The sequence below is a fragment of the Trichechus manatus genome, unplaced genomic scaffold, assembly GCF_000243295.1.
Source record: "Trichechus manatus latirostris isolate Lorelei unplaced genomic scaffold, TriManLat1.0 scaffold00055, whole genome shotgun sequence".
Taxonomy (NCBI): Eukaryota; Metazoa; Chordata; class Mammalia; order Sirenia; family Trichechidae; genus Trichechus; species Trichechus manatus.
Window position 1 is genome coordinate 7725758 of NW_004443991.1, and position 23369 is coordinate 7749126.

General features: G+C 36.6%; 1 protein-coding gene and 1 long non-coding RNA gene across 4 annotated transcripts in view; one reads left to right on the forward strand and one right to left on the reverse strand.

Moving 5' to 3' along the window:
- ALCAM (activated leukocyte cell adhesion molecule) overlaps window positions 1–23369 on the forward strand; it is a 231949-nt gene that overhangs the window by 120559 nt on the left and 88021 nt on the right. The gene's annotated exons all lie outside the window — the stretch shown is intronic.
- Window positions 10533–22138, reverse strand: LOC111820908 (uncharacterized). The gene is made up of 3 exons (XR_002824392.1): window positions 21465–22138; window positions 18410–18462; window positions 10533–10782 (listed from the first exon to the last, which is right to left on the reverse strand). It is a non-coding gene; the product is annotated as an uncharacterized LOC111820908 (long non-coding RNA).

A 23369-nucleotide genomic window follows, 5' to 3' on the forward strand; every position in this document is an offset into this window, starting at 1 on the left:
GACAGGCCCATAAAACAAAATGAGATTAAAGGGGCACACCAGCCCAGGGGCAAGGATGAGAAGGCAGGAGGGGACAGGAAAGCTGGTAATGGGGAACCCAAGGTAGAGGAGGGGAGACTGTTGACACATTATGGGGTTGGCAACCAGTGTCACAAAACAATGTGTATTGTTTAATGAGAAGCTAGTTTGCTCTGTAAACCTTCATCTAAAGTACAATAAAAAAATTTTTTTTTCATGTAATTTGAATCTCTATGTATGTTAGGTAGTACATATTTATGATTCCTATGTCTTCCTGAAGGAGCCCTGGTTGTGCAGTGGTTAAAGCAATTGACTGCTAACCAAAAGATCGGCAGTTCAAAACCACCAGTGGCTCCACGGGAGAAAAACGTGGCAGTCTGCTTCTGTTTACAGCCTTGGAAACCCTGTGGGGTCACTACAAGTCAGAATCAACTTGACAGAAGTGGGTTTTTTGAGTTCTTATGTCTTCCTGAAGGAGTCCTGGTGGCGCAGTGGTTAAGCAGTCGCCTGCTAACTGAAATGTTGGTGATTTGAACCCACCACCTGTTCTGAAGGTGAAAAGACTTGGTGATCTGCTCCTGTAAAAGATTTACAACCTAGGAAACCCAATGGGACAATTCTACTCTGTCCTATTGGGTTGCTATGAGTCGCAATCGGCTTGATGGCACACAACAACAGCATATCTTCCTGATAAGTTAACTCTTTTATCATTTTGAATGTCATTTTTATATTTAGTAATACTCTTTGTCTTGGGTCTACTGGATGTGATATTGATATAGCCAGTGCAGTTTTCTAATATTTACTGTACCATCTTTGTCACTATTTGCATCTTTATTATTAGAATCTTTTTCCGTCTATCTACTTTGAATTTATTGTGTCTATTTAAAGTGTTTCTCTTGTAGATAGCATTGTTGGATCTTGCCTCTTGATCCATTCTAAGACTCTTTGCCTTCAAATTGGAGTGTTTAGTCTATTAATATTTATGTAGTTACTGCTATGGTTTGACTTATGTTTAATGTTTCATTGTTTTTTTTTTCTCTAAGTCCCTTCTGTTTTCTGTACCTCTAGTCTTTCCTTCTTGCTTTATTTTGATTATGTGATTTTTTTAAATTTTTACTTTATCTATTGGCTTTTTAGCTAGGCATATTTGCATTATTTTAAAGTGGTTCCTCTAGAGATTACAATATGTACCCTGAAATTTCCACAATCTACTTAACTTTTTACAGTCTACTTAGATTTAAATGGAAACCTTGAAACCATGTACAGCCACTGGTCTGCCTCTGTGTTATGCTATGGTTTTCATATGTATTACATCTACATATGTAATAAATTCCATAGGACAAATGCCATGAATTTTGCTTTATGGGTGCATATATATTTTAGAGAAATTGAAAGGAAAAGTGTCTTTTATATTTGAACACATAGTTACATTTCCTAATGCTCGTCATTGTTTTCTGATGTTCTAAGTTAATTTTATATCAATTCCCTTCAGTCTGAAGAACTTCCTTTAGCATTTCTTGTAGTGTAAATATATCTGAATATGTCTTTGTTTTGCTTTCATTCTTAAAGGATTTTTTTTTTTTTTCTGAGTATAGAATTCTGGTTTACAGGATTTTTTTTTTTTCCTTTCATCATTATGAGGATGTTGTTTACTGTCCTCCTGCCTCTACAGTTTCTGATTAGAAGGCAGTGATAATTTGAACCATTATTCCTCTTTATGTAACAGGTCATTTTTATCTTAGTGCTTTCAAGATTTTCTCTTTATCTTTGGTTTTCAGAAATTTAACCATGATGTGCTTAGGTGCAGTATTGTTTGTATTTATACTCTCTTTTCATTCATTATAAGCATTTTTTTTTCTTTTACATCATCGGGCATATTTTTTATAACTCTTTTAAAGTCTTATGCGCTAATGCCAACATCTGAGTCATTTTGGGGTCACTCTCCCTTGTTTTGTTTTTCCTCTTGGTAATGGATGATATTTTTTTTTTCCTGATGTCTATTAATTTTGGATTGTATCCCTGACATTGTGATTGTTATGTTACAGCTCCTTTGGAATCTGTTGTAGTATCTTTAAAGTGATTAATTTTGTTTATTTGTTGTAGCAAGCAATTAATTTGGCTAGACTCAAACTGTTATTTGCAGTGATTTAAATATCTGTTCAGTTATTTAATCTTATGTAAGCTTCATGGAGTCTGTTGACATATGTGTGGTTATGAGTTCAGTCATACTTTATATAACCAGAGTTTATTAACATAATTTTAGTCTTTTCTCTATGGCTCTATTTTTCCCAGGATTCACCACTACCCTTTAGTTTCCAGCAACTGTGATTGCCCTAAACTGTGTCCTCTGGTTCTATAAGCCAGCAAGACTTCACATTTTCTGAGATTTGGCCAATGGCTCATGATACAAACTAGAGCCTGTCCTTGGACTGAAAAACCACAAAAACTGGAAAATTCACCCAGTGCCATTCCCTTCTTTCAAGACTTAACTGCTCTGTAGAATCTGCCTGCTTTTGGTTATACTCCAGTGTCTTCGAGTAGTTGTTTCTTTTGATGTTGCCCAGAGTTTATAGTTGGTATCTGTAGGTGGTTCAATACAATAGAAGCTTGTCCAGCCATTAATAACGGTAGAAACTACTAACTCAACAAATATATTTTTAGCCATTTTGGATACAATTAAAACTAGTTCTCTCTCTCATCTTCCTAAAGGAATACCTAAGGGTGGGAAAGACTCTTTTGTGAAAACTCTCCAAATCATGATTTTGTTCTTCAAGTAAATATTATGTTTCATGGGAGGCAGACAAAATTTAGATTTGTTTGATCTTATAATAAATAGCCTCCAGTTGGTTTTGCTTTTTTAAGAATTAACTTTTATAACTTTGCTAGCCTCTTACTTTGTGGTTGGATTGTCATGTTTCTTCCCTCCATCCTATTGGTGTACGTATTCCATTGACAAACTAGGCCTAGCCCATAAGAAGCTCCTTATAATGTACTGCTTATATTTAGTCTATAACAGCTAGGGGAAACAAGATAATAAAGTTTGATATGATTATAGCTAAAATAATAGTATATATATTTTAGGGTAAGATCACGGGAAACTCTTTAAAAAAGCGCATATTCTGTCTGACTTCAAAAATTATTTATTAAAATAGAAGTAAATAACGATAAAACATTTTTTCTTTGGTAGTTGGTGCATATGCAATATTTAAAACTTATGATAATTTTTCTTTCTAATAATGCATGTTATTAATAGAAAAACCTTGTCCAGAAAGAGGCAATTTTAAAATATGGGACACGCTCAGAAAGTGTAATTATCTAAATCTGGTTAAAACAAAAATCAGCAGTTTAAATGGAGATAATTTATTGATGAGTTTAAGGAACCTTCCTAGATGTCATCAAGATAACTATTAATTGTCATAAATAAAATATAATATTTAAATTATTAATATTTTAATGATAAATTAAAATAATTGGAACTCAGCATAAAGAGAGTGACATGTAAGAATTTATGAGTTTCCTCATTATTTTATAGTAAAGTGGGACAATGAGCCTCATCTGCAGACTTGTGGACCACTTGATGGAGATTATGTATGTGTATATATATATATAAGTATATATATATGCTTACATATACATATGTCACTGCCTTAACTTGTTGACATCTATAATGATCATCACACACCATTTGTTTTGTTTGCATGCCCCCGTTCAGAGTGCGACTTCATCCCCACCCACTTCTCAGTTTAATGTCTATTGGAAAATTAGCTGCTGAGATTCTGGATCAAACAACCATTTCTTATGAATTTAGGTGCTGTGAATCCATTCCCTAAAGCCCAGTCACAACTAATTTCTGTACTTGCAGAGTTTTGAACCAGATCTTATGCGATGGTGATTCCATTCAGTTCATTCTTCTCCTTCCACACACCAGCAGAGTCTGAAAGTCAGCCTCTGTTTGTAGCATCCCTGCATTACTTACCACCTATGCTAGTAGCAGAGCCCTGGTGGCACAGAGGTTAAGAGCTCAGCTGCTAACCAAAAGGTCAGCAGTTCGAATCCACCAGCTGCTCCTTGGAAACCCTATGGGGCAGTTCTACTCTGTCCTATAGGGTCAGTATGAGTCAGGATTGACTCGACAGCAATGAGTTTGGTTTTTTTTTGGTATGCTAATAGCCTGAACAAGCGTATTTTGGCATAATCTGTTAACAAACAAATTGAAGGTATCTGAAAAAAAAAGTGGGATGTGAGAATATTTCAAAAGTGTGTTTAACCACAGGCCTCAAATTTCTGGTCTAGCCTGTGTTTTTTAGAACTCTTGTTGAGCGAGAGTATGAATGTGTGTATGTATTATGAAGTTTTTTAAACGGTTCCTAAGGGGGAGTTTGAGAAGGGAGAGGATTCTGAGCCTTTGACGTAACAGAAAACCGTAGGGCTCTGTTTCACTTCCCCCAAAGCATGGTTTTAGCACGGCAGTCATCTGGGATTGTTGAAGGGCAGGCTAGGCTAACATGCAACAGCAACCACAAAAAAGACTTTGACAGTGAGAGAGATTTTAATTCTTTGCTCTGAATTTTTGTCTTCCTCATAAGTAGTAGAGAGCTTGACTTCAGTTTTTTGAAACTTTTATGTGCTGTCATTTGGAACCCCTTGTGTTTATGAAAAAAATTCCACATAAAATGTATTTTCTGAGCACAATTTATTCATGTTGGAAAGTACTTGCTGGAGATAAAACTACTGTCATTTGTTTCTCTGGTCTTACACAGTAATTCAACAGAATTGCTTGTTTGGGGATTCTTTTCCTTTGTTTCCACTCTAGTGGAAAGAATGCACCAGAGAGTGAAATCCTGTTGTCTGATTGATGAGATTTTGTTCAGACTGTGACAGTGCATATCTCCTCTCATTGCCCTATCTGTTGACCCCCAGAGAGGCTGAGAGTAGCACAACCTTGGGACCTAAGAAGTTTTCTTGTATTTTTCTTAACGCTGCTTACAAAAATAGGAACCATCGGCAGCCATGATAATGAAAAGTGGAATGCATCTTTCAGAAAGCTAATCAAAAATTGGTGAGCTCAAGTTGTTTAATGAGGCTAATAAACAAATGCCCTCAGGCTTAGCACTTATATGGGACACATAAAAATATTTTGCTTTCCAAAACCATAAAATGTGCTCATAACTATAGCCCATAATCACCTTACAAATGTTACTTACTGATTGCAAGGGGAACCAGAGCAGATTTAGATTGTGGATAGCTTAATGCTATACATTTTTCCATACTGAGAAACACTGAAATTGCATTTTTCACTGAAGGAAGTGATGTCTTTACCTTTTACCTTCCTTTCTGAAGACTAGCACATTCATTAGCACCAAGTTAAAGGTGATCAACAAGTTAAAGATGAAATCTCAGGCATTAAAATGACTTAAAAATAAGTGAAAATTACACAAAAGATTGTGTGTAATCTGAATTAGATGGTTTTTCTCTCTCTTTTTTTTTTCCAAGAAGACTGTTTCTAGAAGAAGTTCAGACTAAATATTTTAAATGGTCCATTTACAAAAGGGAATGAAAGGGGACAATTTTTTGTTTAGTGAATTTCTCTACATATAACATGAAGTGAATTAAAACAAAGTGGCTTATATTTAGGGGTGAGTTTTCTTCCTCGTGGAAAAAATAAACTGAATGGGGGAAAATACGGCTATGTTTGCTTGTTAGTTAGGTATTTCTTAGTCTTTTCTGTATTAAACTCATAAAGGTGTTTTTTGAGCTATTTGATTAATTAAATAAGTATAAGTAGTTTGTACTTTTCACTTGCAAATGAGGATTAAATCCATTGGTTTCTTCACTGAATCATATATGGAAGGTAGAAAGTAAACAAGATTATTGTCTGATGTGTTTGTTTCATAACTGTTGACCAATTAACACTGAAACAAAAGTTTAAGGGGAAACAATTTTTTAAAAGAGCAAAAAAATGTTTCTTCTATATTAATTGTATACTTTAGAACCTTGATTATTTCCTACTGATATTATTTCATATTATGAAGGAAGAATGTTTCTAAATTCTATATTGAGTCTTTTTATAGATGATGCATTAGCAAACATTGAGTAATTATTATTATTGCCATTATTATTAGTGATGGTTTGTTCATTAAAGAACAAATAAATCCAGAAAAGACTGCCTGAAAAGCCTGTCTATTTTGAATGTCATTGCATAGTGGAGACCCACACAGAATTGATCTCATACCTCGTAAGATGGCTGAGCTCAGCCTATGGCTCTATCAGTACATTTATATAGTCTATACTTTCTGTAATATATAAGATCCATTTGAATTCTTTTAAGTTTATAGAACAATGTAATCTGCTATTTAATTGGAACTTCATGTTTCATAACTTGTTAGTGTAAGTTTGGGACAAAGCGTTTCTCTGTGAGTCATTAGTTTTGTGAGACAGAGATCTGAAGTCCTTTAGGAAAAATAGTAAACAACATTAAAGTAGTCATGGCTGTCTGGGGAGTAGAAAAGGCAACTGGTCTTTATAGAAATCACTAAATTCCATCTTGTTTCCATCCAATTTTCTCCTGCTACTCAATCTAAAGAGATTAGTACAAAATGGGGTAGATCATAAATGGGTTAAAAAATATATGTTCATTACCTTAGACAGTCGTTTTTCAAAAGGACTTCCTTGAGCCCCCAGCTTAGGTAAAGTGCCTCTTATATATGTCCTCTTTCTTTCCTCAAACATAGCATGCATCATGTAAATATCTCTTTATTTATTTCTCTCGAACTACCAGGCAAGATGCTAAATAAGGGTGGAAACTGTGTCTTAGTTATCATCCATTCACTCATTCCTTATTTCTTGATTTATAATTCTTATTTATCAATAAATATTGGTGGAGCACCTATTAAGTGTCATGCATTATAATGAGTTGTATTAGAATGGGGAAGGATAGGAGGGGATAAATAAGAGGTATCAATACAGGATGTTATGAAAACTTCGTGATTGATTAGATGTGGTGGAGGTGGGAGCGGTAGAGAAACCCACTGTGACTCTAAAGTATCTAATTTGATTGCCTGTATAGCTTGTTGCAGCCCAGGAAGCCCAATAGTTATCGGCGCTCAGCTGATAACTGACAGGTTGGTAGTTTGAACCTACCCAGTGGCTCTGCAGGAGAAAGACTTGGAGATCTGCTTCCATAAAGATTACAACCTAGAAAACCCTATGGGACAGTTCTATTCTGTCATACAGCATTGCTATGAGTTGGAATTGACTTGACTGTACACAACAACAACAACATAGATTGTTAAGTTAGTAACCAAATAGAAAATATAACAGAAGAAGTCTGGAGAAGTAAGGTGAGGAGAATAAGACAATTTTGGTTTAGTTTGGGCCATGTTGAGTGTAACATGTCTGATATCCAGGTGAAGAGTACTTGTGAACAATTGCAAATGTGGATCTGGATCTCAGGAGTGTGATCAGGGTTGGAAATACAGACTTACAGATATGCCTAAGAGTAGTTGAAGTTGATGTAACCTAAATACCCAGTGAAGAACCTTGTTTGCCAAGCAGGCAAGGAGAAAGAAGGATCACTCAGAAAATTCAACAGAGAAGGAGGAGAGCTAGATACTCTGGCAATCAAACAAGGAATGTGATGGAACCTATGCCAAAGAGAAACACTTCTACTTATGGAACACATGTGAACACAAGTTACATAGCTGTAAAGGAACTATATGGATAATGAATGATTTTTATCAAATTTATAGTTTCTATACATTGAATGCTACAGCTTAGCCTGTCTAGGGTATTACAAAACCCAGTTAAGTTACCAGTATTTTTTATCAAGCTGTGTGTTCTTAAACAAGTCTCTTGGGGTCTCTCTTTTTTCTTTCCTTCTTTCTTTTATTTAATTGTGCTTTAAGTGAAAGTTTACAGCTCAAGTTAGTTTCTCGTACAAAAATTTATACACACATTGTCAGGTGACTCTAGTTGCTATCCCTATAATGTGACAGCACACTCCTCCTTTCCACCCTGGGTTCTCCTTGTACATTCAGCCAGCTCCTATCCCTTTCTGCCTTCTCAACTTGCTTCCAGACAGAAGCTGCCCATTTAGGCTCCTGTAGCTATTTGAACTAAGAAGCACACTCTTCACTAGTAGCATTTTGCATCTTATAGTCCCGTCTAATCTTTGTCTGAAGAGTTGGCTTCGGGAGTGGTTTTAGTTCTGGGTTAACAGAGACTTCGGGGTCTGTCTTCTGTGGTTCCTCCAGTCTCAGTCAGACCATTAGTCTGGTCTTTTTACTAGAATTTGAGTTCTGCACCCCATTTTTCTCCTGCTCCATCAGGGACTCTGTTGTGTTCCCTGTCAGGGCAGTCATTGGTGGTAGCTGGGCACCATCTAGTTCTTCTGGTCTCAGGCTGATGCAGTCTCTGGTTTATGTGGCCCTTTCTGTCTCTTGAGCTAATATTTTCCTTGTATCTTTGGTGTTCTTCATTCTCCTTTGCTCCAGGTGGGTTGGGACCAATCGATGCATCTTAGATGGCCACTTGCTAGCTTTTAAGACCCCAGATGCCACTCACCAAAGTGGCATGCAAAACATTTTCTTAATAAACTTTGTTATGCCAATTGTTCTAGATGTCTGTCTTAGTCATGTAGTGCTGCTATAACAGAAATACCACAAGTGGATGGTTTTAACAAAGAGAAGTTTATTTCCTTACAGTAAAGTAGGCTAAAAATCCAAATCCAGCGTGTCAGCTCCAGGGGAAGGCTTTCTCTCTCTCGGCTTTCTCATCAGTGTTCCCCCAGACTAGGAGCTTCTCAGCCCAGGGACCCTGCTCTGCTCCCCGCTTTCTTGATGGTGTGAGGTCCCCAACTCTCTGCTTGCTTTCTTTTCCTTTTATCTCTTGAGAGATAAAAGGTGGTGCAGGCCACACCCCAGGGAACCACCCTTTACATTGGATCAGGGATGTGACCTGGGTAAGGGTGGTGTTACAATCCCACCCTAATCCTCTTTAACATAAAATTACAATCAGAAAATGGAGGCCAACCACACAATTCTGGGAATCATGGCCCAGCCAAATGGATACACACATTTTTTGGGGGACATAATTCAAACCATGACAATGTCCCCAGAAACCGTGGTCCCCAGACTACTCTGTAGCCCCTGCTACTCTGTCCCTCAAAGTGTTTGGTTATATTCAAGAAAACTGCTTACCTTTTGGTTTAGTCCAGTTGTGCTGACTTTCCCTGTATTGTGTGTTGTCCTTTCCTTCACCTAAGATAATGCTTGTCTACTATCTAGTTAGTGAATCCCCTCTCTCTCTCCACTCTCATAACCATCAAAGAATGTTTTCTTCTGTGTTTAAACCTTTTCTTGAGTTCTTATAATAGTGGTCTCAGACAATATTTGTCCTCTTGCGACTGACTAATTTCACTCAGCATGATGCCTTCCAGATTCATCCATGTTATGAGATGTTTTGAGGATTCATCGTTGTTCTTTATTGTTGCATAGTATTCCATTGTGTGGATATACCATAATTTGTTTATCCATTTATCCATTGATGGACATCTAGGTTGTTTCCATCTTTTTGCTATTATGGACAGTGCTGCAATGAACTTGGGTATGCATATATCTATTTGTGCGATGGCTCTTATTTCTCTAGGGTATATTCCAAGGACTGGGATTGCTGGATCTTACGGTACTTCTATTTCTAGCTTTTAAGGGAAGCGCCAAATCGATTTCCAAAGCGGTTATACCATTTTACACTCCCACCAGCAGGGTATAAGTGTTCCAGTCTCTCCACAACCTCTCCAACATTTATTTTGTGTTTTTTGGGTTAATGCTAGCCTTGTTGGGGTGAGATGGTATCTCACTGTAGTTTTGATTTGCGTTCCCCTAATGGCAAATGATCATGAGCATTTCCTCATGTATCTGTTAGCCGCCTGAATGTCTTCTTTGGTGAAGTGTCTGTTCATATCCTTTGTCCATTTTTTAATTGAGTTTTTTGTCTTTTTGTTGTTGAAGTTTTGCAGTGTCTTATAGATTTTAGAGATTAGACGCTGTTCGGATTTGTCTTAGCCAAAAATTTTTTCCCAGTCTGTAGGTTCTCTTTTTACTCTTTCGGTGAAGTCTTTTGATGAGCGTAAGTGTTTGATTTTTAGGAGCTCCCAGTTATCTACTTTCTCTTCTGGTGTTTGTGTGTTGTTAGTTATGTTTTGCATTCTGTTTGTGGGGCTCCTAGCATTGTCCCTATTTTTTTTTCCGTGATCTTTATCATTTTCAATTTTATATTTAGTTCTTTGATCCATTTTGAGTTAGTTTTTTTGCATGGTGTGAAGTATGGTCTTGTTTCATTTTTTTGCAGATGGATATCCAGTTATGCCAGCACCATTTGTTAAAGAGACTGTCTTTTCCCCCATTTAACAGACTTTGGGCCTTTGTCAAGTATCAGCTGCTCATAGGTGGATAAATTTACATCTGGATTCTCAATTCTGTTCCATTGTTCTATATATCTGTTGTTGGACCAGTACCATGCTGTTTTGACTACTGTTGTGGTTTTAATAGGTTCTAAAATCAGGTAGGGTAAAACCTCTCACTTTGTTCTTCTTCAGTACTGCTTTACTTTTATAGGGTCTCTTCTCTTGGGGTCTCTTTATTTATTTTTCTTTATTGGTAAAATGAAGAGATTGGATAAGTGATCTGAACGCTCCCTCCTGGGTCTAATATTCTGCATATGGTAATGGAAACAGGCAGGGAACTACCCTTGGACAGAAGCAGTTTCCTAGGGAATAAAGTAAACAAATATAGTCAGAATATGTGAATTTATATTATGTATTATATCAACCACACAAGAAAATGTTGAAATTACAAGGCTAAGAAAGTTAGAAAGTAACTGTTACTGTTTTTTACTCTACTGTATGAGTTAATTACATAAAAATTGGGAAATCGAATCAAATATATCTATAATCAGAATATTGATGATTTTTTTCACCAGCTTGTCATATTATTGCCACACCCAGAACTCAAAAAAAAAAAAAAAGGGTTTTATCTAGGTGATGCCAGGTAAATAAAGATCAATGAATCACATTATTACTACTAGTCAATGTTAATACTGCCCAGGGAGTGGGAGCTGAAAGATCTATTTATTGATTTCTACATAGCTAATTAAATAATATTTACCAAAGCCCAGAAAGCGTTCCTAACCAACGCCAGTGTGGGTGACTTTCCAGGTGTTAACAGTACCATGAACACACATGGTATTAGTCTATAGTGATACCAGGGTCAAGAGAATCAAGAGAGAGGGTAGAAGAGTAACCATTAACATCCAAAGGCATTTGTACATAATGATAATTATCCCCAGGTGCTGAGGTTAATATGCTTTCAACAGAAACATGTGGAATAAACAGCTGTCATGGATATGTGCCACCGGAATAAAAGCTTTGCTCAGCCAGAGAAACAATTGGGAAGTCAGTGAACCGGCATGTGCTCACATCTTAGGAAAGCAAATACCACTGAACACACTGACAAATTAAAACGAAGAGGATTTTCTTGGAAGGTATTAGAAGTCTGGAAAATAATCTGCAGTATTCACTGAGAATGCCGTAAATATTTGTTATAAAATAAAATATTAATAACCTTTCATTCACTGTCCAAGTTTCAACTGTTAAATCGTGAATTATGAAAATAAAGTCTGCATTGTTTTACATCTGGGGATAAAAATAAAAGTATGGCATACTGGCAAGACCAGGTCTTGCATCTCTAATGTGTCATGAAAAGAAGCCTATGGCTGGTGCATCCAAATTGCTTGCATTAACTCTCACACACAGACTGCTCCTAGTCAAAAAATTTAACTCTCACACACAGACTGCTCCTAGTCAAAAAATGCCCTTGTGTTTTGCCTTGAGTACGTCCATTGATATATGTTTGAAAGAAATCTTGCAATTACAGTCCTGAAAGGAAGGCTAGCAGAAAATCTAGTTTATTTTTCAGACTGGATTACATTTAGACAGAGAAAGAGTGAGAAATTGAGAGAGAAAAATGAAGAGATAATGTAGGGAGTAACACAATTGCATGTGACCAAAAAATATAGAAGAAATCCATACACTTCTCTGCTTCCTAGAGTGCAAAAGAGACATATTAAACTAATACAATTTACCCAGAAATTTTAACCAAAGCTGAATGTCTCTAAAAAGATTGATTAGGGAAAATAGAGCTGTATCAGCTATCTACCATTTATTCATTCATTCAGCATTATGTATTGCACTTCAACTGTCTGTGTCAATTAGATGATAACATGATATCATTCATTCAACATTATATATTGCATATCAACCACCTGTGTTATTGACTGATAGCCGTCATATTATGTATCTGCCAACCTTGGTTGTAGATTGAATCTATGAAATTGCCAATATGTTGTTATTTTTGAACCTCAGAAGAGTTATTTATATGATTCAACAAAGTATTTGATTTATCACTAAGTACTCTAATGATCAATGCTAATTCAACAGCTTGTAAACAGCTTAAGAAGAACACAAATCTATATGAATCAAAATAAAAACCAAATCCATTGCTGTTGAGTCCATTCTGACTCGTAGCAACCCTATAGGACAGAGTAGAACTCTGCCACATCTTTCTCCCGTGGAGCGGCTGGTAGGTTTGAACCGCTGGCCTTTTGGTTAGAAGCTGAGTGCTTAACCACTAACCACTGCACCACCAGGGCTCCTTTGAATCAAAATAATGGCTTATAAATTTAAGTTTTGACTGTGCTATACAAATTAACACAAAGTATATAAATTTACCAAAAAGAATAATCCTGAAAATCTGAATCAAGCAAAGAGTTGCTCCCTTGAAGTTTCACCCATTGCCAAAATAATGAGATTTCTTATTAAAAAGTTATTGCCTATAAAACTTGTTGGCATAAACAGTTATTTAAATATCTTTTAACTAAAGCACTGAGAGTGTTAATCCATTTATAGCAACTATTTGTAGTAACTGGAAACCTTTCTAAATACAATGTTTGTAGGTGGAAGCATTGACCCTAGCATGCTTTATAAAACAGCATTCCTGCTAGGTAGTGTCGTTACAATGATAGTCCCACCAGGGGAGACACCAGTCCAATTTACTGAATGAAGATTCTAAGTGATAGATGCTTCTAAAGGTCAGCTTGAGTTTTAAAAAATGCTTTCATGCGTAGTGGATACTTTACTGTATTCAGCTATTTGAGGTGTTGAGGCCCTTACTAAATTTTCACATAAATTGTTGCTCTCTGAATAAGACTATTATCCCAGTTTATAAAGCCTTCCATATTTTGCGCCTTCCAAAGGGGCATTCCACAAACTTCAATTGTGTCTTTACATTATACTGAACTGTAACTCAGTAATTTTTCTTGAAGGGAGGGGGAGGAGAGAAAATTGTATGACCAAGTCCATATTAAAGGGAATTAGCATTTTTTTAGTAAGGGGGAAAGGGTTCTGCATCATTTTAAATTATCTTCTTATGCATCAGAATGAGCCTGCATGTGTTATAATTGCACTGGTTGTTTGCTATGTAATTTACCACAGAACAAGCTGCCTATACAGTTAAATTGATTCACTAGATATGGGGCATTTAGGAAGGTCAGCTTCTGACAGTTAACCAGGGCAAAGACATTCCTAAAAATATAGATGGAAAACTTGCATTAGGAAAAAACTTCCACTTATCTTTCCAACTTGATTTTCAAATTGAGTAGTGTAAGGTCTAACTAAAATGTATGAATTACATTTTGAAAATAAACACTTGCATTAAAAATTAGGTTATTTTTAACAGTGAATTATTGTCATGCTGTCTCTCTGAGCAGAGAATAAGACATATTTATTTATTTCTTCACTTGCTCTGCTAGGCTGAGATTCAGAATAGTTTGCGAGTAAAGGAAGAGTATTTTTGCCTAGTTTTGGAAGAGTTTTATCTATAAGCCCTATAAAAAGGAAAGCTTTCATTTAGGGAAATCAGCTAGAATTCAGGAGTCTCAAATTTCTAAGTGGAATAACTGTTTTTAAAAAATCTAACCCTGCAAAACTTTCTGAGGCTCATTGTCATTTTCCATAAGAAGGCCTCTTCCCACTCTTTTCTCCCACCCCCATCTTCCACCCAGCTCCTCAGAGAGCTATACCCAACAGGATCCCAGGTGAATGAATGCCTTTTATTACTAATTAGCAGTTAGCGTTAAATCTTCATGTTGCCTCTGCCCTTGCCTAGCTGGGGTGAGTTTCTTATGTCCACCTAACATAAGGCCTAGCCTAAAAGTACATTTGTGGGACCAACTCCGAATTTCCTTGTTCCTGGTTTGTTGTGGACTTCTGAGGTGGAAATGAAGTGCTCCTGCCCATCTTTCTCTACCAGCTACACAGGAGGAATAAGAGAAAAACTAGGGCAAGTAATCCAAGAACTCCAAGAGATTCCAAGGAAGAGGACCTTAAAAAAGAACTTTTAATTTTTTGTTTCCTTTCACCAGAAATTATAATCATGCCTTTGCCAGACTTATATTAGTACTTCTTCTTAAGAGTAGGGATGAGATCAGAGAGGGAGGTAGAGTTGACATGTTTAAGCTAACTCCAGAGATAAGAATGCAAAGGCTTACGGATGGAGAGCAAGAACAGGTCAGGAAAGCCGAGGACGTACTGAGGAAAGATTAAGTTGCTAGTTTAAGAAGAGTCCCTAAACTGAGCCACCAATGGTCACAGGGCTTACACATAGTGCCACCGACCTGAATGTAAAGGTCAATCCAGACGTAAATGGAGATCTGAGGAGCCCCAGGGGAAAACAAAACAAAAAACACTAACCTAGACCAGGCCCAGTAGCAAAGATAAAACTAAGTGTGAGATGTGAATAAATGGGGACCTTACTATAAATCTTCATAAAGACGTGTTGAGAGGAATCTAAGAGAGGATAAACCCTTGAAAGAGGACTTACAGTCATGTGTGGAAAAAGAGTAAGTGCATGAATTTTAACAGGAAGCAAAGTATTAAAAAAAAAATGAGTTAAGAGCTTGTCTGCTAACCAAAAGTTCAGCAGTTCGAATCCACCAGCTGCTCCTTGGAAACTCTATGGAGCAGTTCTACTCTGTCCTATAGGGTCACTATGAGTCGGAATCGACTCGACACCAGTGGGTTTTTGGTTAAATGAATGTGTGGTTTTGTGATTAAGATAGAGTACACCATGTTAATGCTTGATGAATGTGGTAAACCAAATCACTTCACCTCTCTGATTTCAGTTTTCTCTTCTGCAACATGAGGGAGATTGAACTTAATGATTTATAATTCTCCTTTAGGCTTGAAAACACTATGATCCATAGTTCTAAACTGAGTTGAATAGCGCAGCTATTTAACAGCAACTAACTTGTTCAAGAAGGAGCCTTGGTGGCACAGTGGTTCAAGTGATCAACTGCTAACCAAAAGGTCAACGTTTTGGCTCCACGGAAGAAAGATATGGCAGTGGGCTTCATAGAGATTTACAGCCTTGGAAACCCTATGGGGTTGCTATGAATTGGAATCAACTCAACTGCATTGGGGAACTTATTTAAGACCTGAGATTTCATCTTAAAGATAATTTTCTTTTTCCTAAGGTTATGTTATACACTGAAGACACTTGATGGTTGACTGGAGAGTATTAAAGGAAAAATTGATATCCAAGAACAGAAAACTGATTGATCTCTTAGGACATGGTACTGAAAGTCTGTCATGGGGGAGGCTTCTGTTGGAGAATATTGTGTTCTAAACCAGTACTTCCCAAATTAAACAGGCATGCAAATCATGCAGAGTTGTTGTCAAAATTCTGTTTCAGTAGGTCTTTGGAGTAGGGGAGATCTGACATTTTTTATTACTTACATGCTCCTATATGATGCTAGTAAGTACCACTTTGTTTTCATATCAAAGTACACATTAAATACTGGTGGTTTAAGGCAAAAAAATAAATCCATGTATAGCATATTTTTCATAAGTCAGACTTTGGGCAATCTTAACAATCCTATTGATTCAGAACCGGCCCTCTATCTGGAAGGATATTCTTAAACAAAGATGAAAAGAGCTGCCAGGACTTAGGTAGTGAAAAATATAAATAAATAAGAGCTGACTGACTTGGATTCTTAAGTAACAAATAAGACCACTTGTTTTCAAGTCTTAGCTGTCTGATTCCCTCTTATGATTTACTGCATCTTAATTAATGGCAGCTTAGAAATAGCTGGGAGAGGAAGGGAAAATGGTTAAAGCAGACACACTAAGAAATGCCTGTTGAGAGAGTGATGGAGGTGCTTACAGAATCTAGAGAAGCACAGAATTCAGAAGGCATTTAATGGATGGCCCAGCACACTCAAACAACATGGTACTTCCCAGGGGATTCTTTCTCTTAAATATAGGGTAATAGTTATGACCCCCACATCATCAAAAGTAGGATAGATTCTGCTCAACATATTATTAAATTTGATGGATATTTCAGTGTTCAGTGCATTTTAGAAAAATTGCCATTCAAAATGTGGGAGCATTATTTATATATATGTATATATGTGTGTGTGTGTGTGTGTGTGTGTGTGTAGATATATAGTTTTATAATGAAATGGTTTTATTATCTTGAAAATTTTCTCATCCAGAACATTTCAACCCCCAGGGAAAATAGATAAAAGAGGTGTCAGCATAAATACACACATTTAAGCTGCCTTTAGGCATAATTCAATCTGTTTTATTGGACTAAATATAAACTACATTCTCTGAAGGCTGTGCTGGCATAGAGTAAAAACTTATTACTGTACAAAAAACTGAACTGGGTATTTTTTCCATGTATCACTTGAACCACTCAGCTAGTTCACCCTTTAATGCTTTTCACCTGTGTTATTTTTCACATTCCAGTCGTTTGCCAGTGGCACTTTTCAAAGTAGAATTAGTGCTACGGCTATCAGTTGCTACCACTTGGATCTGATTCCAGCACACATTTTAAGATAGTTGTTTACCTAGAAAAGTAACTAAGAAGGAATTTGGAGAGGTGAGACTCAAAAACTTATTATGTCTTAGGTTGCAAATGGCCTCTCGTCTAAAGTTTTCTTTATTCAGAGTTTCTAGGTTGCCAGTGTCGTCTTCATTCAAGTGTTGGAGTAAAGTTTTTATCATCATCCATTTTCTAAATGCCAGCTGTTTGAACCTTTTCTATCCCTACTCTTTCACAAACATTTAGTTGATGTCTCAGTACAAGAAGAGTGGTGTCAAGTGACTGACTATGCTGGATAAAACCATTTAAACGTTAAAAAAAAGAAATCCTATAAATATATCTGTTCATGTTTGCCTTGTGACACTGAATCCTCTTAGCCTGTAGTGCCTTTGAGAACAGGAGTAAAAGTATTGTTCTTTCTTAAGTACACACTTGTGTCCTGTGATACTCTACTTCCTGTATGTATTCCGTAGGTATTTGAGATGTAGTGTGTGTGTCTAGAAGGGTGGCTGAGAAGAAAGCAGGATATAGATTAGGATTTAGGATTGTGGTTTCTAAATGTACTCTCCACGTAAAATTAAATTAAAATATACTTCTATTGCATTCTCTCCTTCTTAATCATCCCTTCTATTGCACTGAATAAATCTTTCTTTTGAAGATCTCAGATGAGTGCCATTATGTTTGAATCTGTATGGGTTCCTATTATGGATTGAATTGTGGCCCCCTAAAATACGTATTGTAATTTGTAACCCTATGAGTCACCCAGAAATGTGTCCCCCAAAAATATATATTGTAATTCCTAATCTCTATGCCTTGTGGTTATAATGAGGCAGGATTAGTGTAGGGTGTGTCTTGAGTCAGTCTCTTTTGCGATATAAAAGAGATTAAACAAGCAAGCAAGAGAAGCAGAGATGGGGTAAGATAGATGCTAAGAAACACGGACATGTCCAAGGGACCAGGAAACAGAAGCTGAAGTGATAAGGACCTTCCTCCATATCCAACAGAGAGAGAAAGCCTTCCCCTAGAACTTGTGCTCTGAATTCAGACTCTAGCCTCCTAAATTGTGAGAAAATAAATTTGTTTGTTAAAGCCACCCACTTGTGTTATTTCTGTTATAACAGCACTAGATAACTAAGACAGTTCCCATAAACAAAAAATGACATTCTAATATCTGTAGTCTCTACCTAATAATAACCTGCAATTTGAATACAAATTAATAGGGAAAAAATGCCCCATAGAAAGGAAAACTGGTAATAGGATAATAGACACATTGAGCCTCATGAGTGCTTGTGTTGATGCTTAGATCCTTTGTACATTAGGGGATGTAACATTAGGAGATATAATGTGGCTGGGACATTGTAGAAAAAAAAATTTTCTATTAATTACATGTAAACATGAAATGTCATCACCTATGCACATTTCAAACAGCTAAATTTATTGGTGAATAGACTTACAGTCAGAGAGTACCATTTATCTGTTGATGAAACACATCTCTCCCCCTGAGGTCCTAAAGAGAAAAAGAATGCAGAATTTACAAAACAAAGTAATAATTGAGAGTGATTTCTTTGGATACTGATAGAACCTTTCTATTAGTGTTTTTCATTATTCAAGTAAGTTTAAGACTGCCACGTGTCAAATGTCTAGAAAGTTTGAAAAGTTTGCCTGAAAAGAACAGCTAAAAAGTGTAGACGTTTATAATTTTATTGGGGGAATAAGAGACAATAACTATCAAACCCCTTATTATAGTTTTGATTTGAACATGTTAGAAGAGAAACATAATATTGCCTAGATTTATCTATATAAAATGTTCATCAAAACGAAATAGAGCTATTAGCTTATGTTAATTAGATTTGTGAGATACCTTTTTGTTGTTGTTGTTAGTTGCTGTATAGTCAGTTTCAACTCAACCCCATGTGTGCAGAGTAGAACTGTTCCATAGGGTTTTCAAGGCTGTGACCTTTCAGAAGCTGATCGCCAGGCCTGTTTTTCCAGGCATCTCTGGATGGGTTCGAACTGCCAACCCTTTGGCTAGTAGTCAAGTGACTAATTGGTTGTGCCACCCAGGGACTCTGAGATACCTTTATTGTTGTTGTTGGGTGTACACAAGTCTATTCCAATTCATAGTGACCCCATGTTCAGAGTAGAGCTAACTGCCCCATAGTCTATGCTTATTTCCCTCTAGCAGGATATATGGATAGAAGTTTTCAAACTGTAACCTAGCATACTTCAAACAAATGTGGTGGATGGTCATTTGAATCAATGTGGAAAATCCTAGAGGAAAATGAAATAATAGGTTAGCAATGTAATGCTATCATAAATTAGAAAGAAGTACTTTGAGTATTACTTTTTCCTGCTGAACAGGAATATTTATTCAGAACTATGCTAGCAAAATCAGAAAAGAAAAGAAAAAGCAAGTATGGGAAAAGGTAGACATAAAGATAGAACATTTGTGCTCTAAAAACACTTTTTTTCAAAACTTAAATGCTAACTGAACTTCAATGTAGTTTAGCAGTTATAAACATTCTTCCTAATGTTTTTAAAGTATTTCTGTGTAAAGGAGAAAAAAAAGCATCGTGTTTAATTTTTCATGTTGTTGGTTTATACAACTTAATTTAGCTTGACTTTTTTGAGGTTCTATATGAATTAAATTTCAAATGAGGTATAAATACATTTAAAGTATATGCTTTAGTTAATGTCCTTAGCACTGAATATGGGAAACATTGGGATGTGTCAAGAGCTATGAGCTGTACGAACATCAGTATTAACTAGCAGGATGACTTTTGCAAATCAAGTGTCGCATCACTTGGGCTATGATTCAGCTGGGAAATGAGCAGGGTGTGTGTGATGGGGGCACTAAATACTATCTAAGTTACGAGAGTCTAAAGGTGTATGACCATACTAATTCCAATAAAATAGTAATGATGGTAATAATAATAAATTCATAACGTTGATTGAATTCATTCTGGTGTGCCAAGCTGTGGTAGACGCAGATATCCACTTCCTAAACCCTAACAAAAAAACTAATCCACTGCCGTCAAGTTGATTCTGACTCATAGCAGCCCTATAGGACAGAATAGAACTGCCCCATAGGGTTTCCAAGGAGAGGCTGGTGGATTCAAACTGCCGACATTTTGGTTAACAGCTGCTCTCTTAACCACTGCGTCACCAGGGCACTTCCGAAACCATGTAACCTATAAATATGTTGCCTTACATGACAAAGGGGACTTTGTAGAAGGGATTAAGGTTAAGGATGTTGAGAAGAGATTATCCTGGATTATCCACGTGGGCTGAGCCTAATCACATGAGTCCTTCTAAGTGGAGAGCATTTCCAGTTGGAATGAGAAAGAGAATAGATGCAATGTTGCTGACTTTGTAAACGGAGGAAGGGTCCATAAGCCAAGAAATGCAGGCAGCTTCGGGAGGCTGGAAAAGGCAAGGAAATGGATTCTCCTCTACAGACTCCAGATTGGAACACCACTTTGTGACACCTTGATTTTGAGCCCATTGAGACCTATGTCAGACTTCTGATCTCCAGGACTATAGGATAATTAATGTAATATTATAGCAGCAGATTCTGATGTACTAGGCTTTCTGCTTTAAATTAACTTATTTTGACCTCATAGCAACCCTAAGAAATAAGGACATAATTATCCCCAACTTACACATGAAGAAATTGAGGTTTAGGTTGTTTATTATGTAACTTCTCAAGCCTACAGCTTGTAAATGATGACGTCAGCATTTGAACCCAGGACTGTTTGTCTGATTAAAGATGATGTACTTAAAATCTCCCTATTTTAAAACCATGTAAGACTTTCGTGTCTCATTTTCTCTACTGTAGAATGAAAGCGATTTTTCTTTTCAACTGCATTCTAGAAAGAAGGGTCAATGAGGATATTTTTGTGAGATTTTTGGGCACTTTAGAAAAAAAGTTATTATATATTTTGCATAAAATTGGTCCTATTTCTGATTCTAAATACATCAACTTTCAGTTTTCTTCTAACCAGAGTAATTTACTAGTATTTTATAAGGAAAAAATAAATTGTAAAGTAGCGAAAGATTTTTTGTTCAATAATGGCGGTTTATTTCTTTCATAGTTTCTTTCTTAGATTATTCCTTTCTTCCTTCTGTCCTCTCTCTCTCCCTCTCTCTGCCTTCTTTCCTACCATTTTTTTTCTGTTTGTTTGCTTCTTTGTTTTTGTTTTCTTTCATTCAGCCTAAGCAGCAACACATTTACCTCAAAAGAAGAAAAGTGAAGAAAAACAGGAAAAACAACTGCTCCCTCTTAAGCTGATTTGTCAGGAAACCATACATTCTCTTTCGCCTTAAGATGCCCCCATGTGTTTATCTTCTCCCTTTATCTGATTTCTACTCCCAGATGCCTCCCTCTCTTTGGTGCTTTAATGCCCCTTTTCTCCTTCTTTCAAAAGCTTTCCTAATTCCCTCTTTACTCAGTCAGGCCAGGAGAAATCTTTTTGCCTGGAAGCTTTGAACATTTTATAACCTCCTTACCAAAATGACACCACTTCTCTCATGTCTGAAGGACATCTCCGGTGATGAGTTCCTGAGAGCTCTGCGTTCTCTTTGCCGCTGCTCCTACTTCAGAAAGCACCAGATTCCACTTCAGAAGCTGGAGAACCAAAAAGTAACTTAGCTCTCTGGTTTTCCACCCTTGTAGCTGCAAACCCGTGATGCCACACACGGTGTGGTGGGAATCTAGGGTCTCATGTAAGCAGGAATCTCTTTGATGTGAACTGCCAAACAAGAGGGACATTTTGGTGTGTAGAAGGGGAGAATAAACAGGGTGAAACTCATTTAGTCCTACAAGGGGGGGAAAAGAACATGAAGACAGGCATATACAGAAAGAGAATCTGTGAAGGATAAAGAGTTCTGGTTGGGAAAAAAAAAAGACCGACTCAGAGTCAGATAGTGGCAGATTGAGACACAGAATTTTCAAAAAGCAAAAAAGCAACATAAATAGAAACACAGTTTTGCATAAAGAAACAAGTTTTTTTTTTTTTAACTTCTGTATGCAAACAGGGTAGAATGCATTTTACACAGCAAGAACTCAAAGTCAGTTTTTGTCTAAAATTAGCAAGCAAGATGAAAGTGCCTTTTACTACCTATGGTTACGAACAAATGATTAACTGAAAGTGGGTTAATGATTCCACCAAAAGGTAAAAGAAAAGAGAAGATTTAAGAGCATTGAAAATCACAGGTTTACACAGTATGTCTGAAGTTAAACAATGCATATAAACTTTTTTACAGGGAAACTTAATTAGTTCTGCTATCTCTCTTGTGTTTTTCTTAACTTTCAACAATTGGCTAGTCTCCAAGCCTAAATAACTCCATTCGTTATAAATTTTAAATGCTTAATAGAAGTACTAACAGCTTCACATTAACTTTCACGAAATATATGAATTTCTAAATTTTTTCTGTTATAAAAAAATTACAAGATCTATGAAAATATAATTAGAAAAAGTTTTCTACACATATGAAGCATTATACAACATAATTCTCACTTCTAAGAATACATAGTAGTTTTTTTTAGTTTTTTTTACTGTACTTTAGATGAAGGTTTACATAACAAATAGTTTCTCATTAAACAGTCAGTACACGTATTGTTTTATGACAGTGGTTAACAACCCCACAACATGTCAACATGTCAACACTCTCCCTTCTCGACCTTGGAGGACTTTTTTTTGGTGAAAATATACATAGCCAAAGTTACACCATTTCAAAAGTTTCTACATGTACAATTCAGTGACATGAATTACATTCTTCTAGTTGTGCTGCTATTCTCACTATCATTTTTAAAATTATTCCATCACCATTGTCTTCAACTCACTGCCCCCTAGGCTTCCCATCAAACGTTTTGAGTTGCTGTTGTCAATTTTATCTTACGTGCATAATTCTTCTTCTTTTTTTTTTTTTTTTTTTACCTTGGATGAAGGTTTGCAGAACAAATAGTTTCACATTAAACAGTACACATATTGCCCAATGACAATGGTTAACAAGCCTATGACATGTCAGCACTGTCCTTACTCAAACTTGGGTTCCCTATCACCAGCTTTCCTGTCCCATCCTGCCTTCTAGTCCTTGTCCCTGGACTGCTGTGCCTCATTAGTCCCATTTTGTTTTATAAGGCTGTCCAATCCCCTACTGAAAGGTGAACTTTGAGAGTGACTTCACCACTGAGCTAAAAGGGCGTCCAGGGCCCATACTCTTGGGGTTTCTCCAGTCTGTCAGGCCAGTAAATCTGGTCTCTTTTTTGTGAGTTAGAATTTTGTTCTACATCCTTTTCCAGCTCTGTCCAGGACCCTCTATTGTGATCCCGGTCAGAGCAGTCAATGGTGGTAGCCAGGCACCATCTAGCTGTACTGGACTCAGTCTGGTGGAGGTCATTGTAGCTTTTCC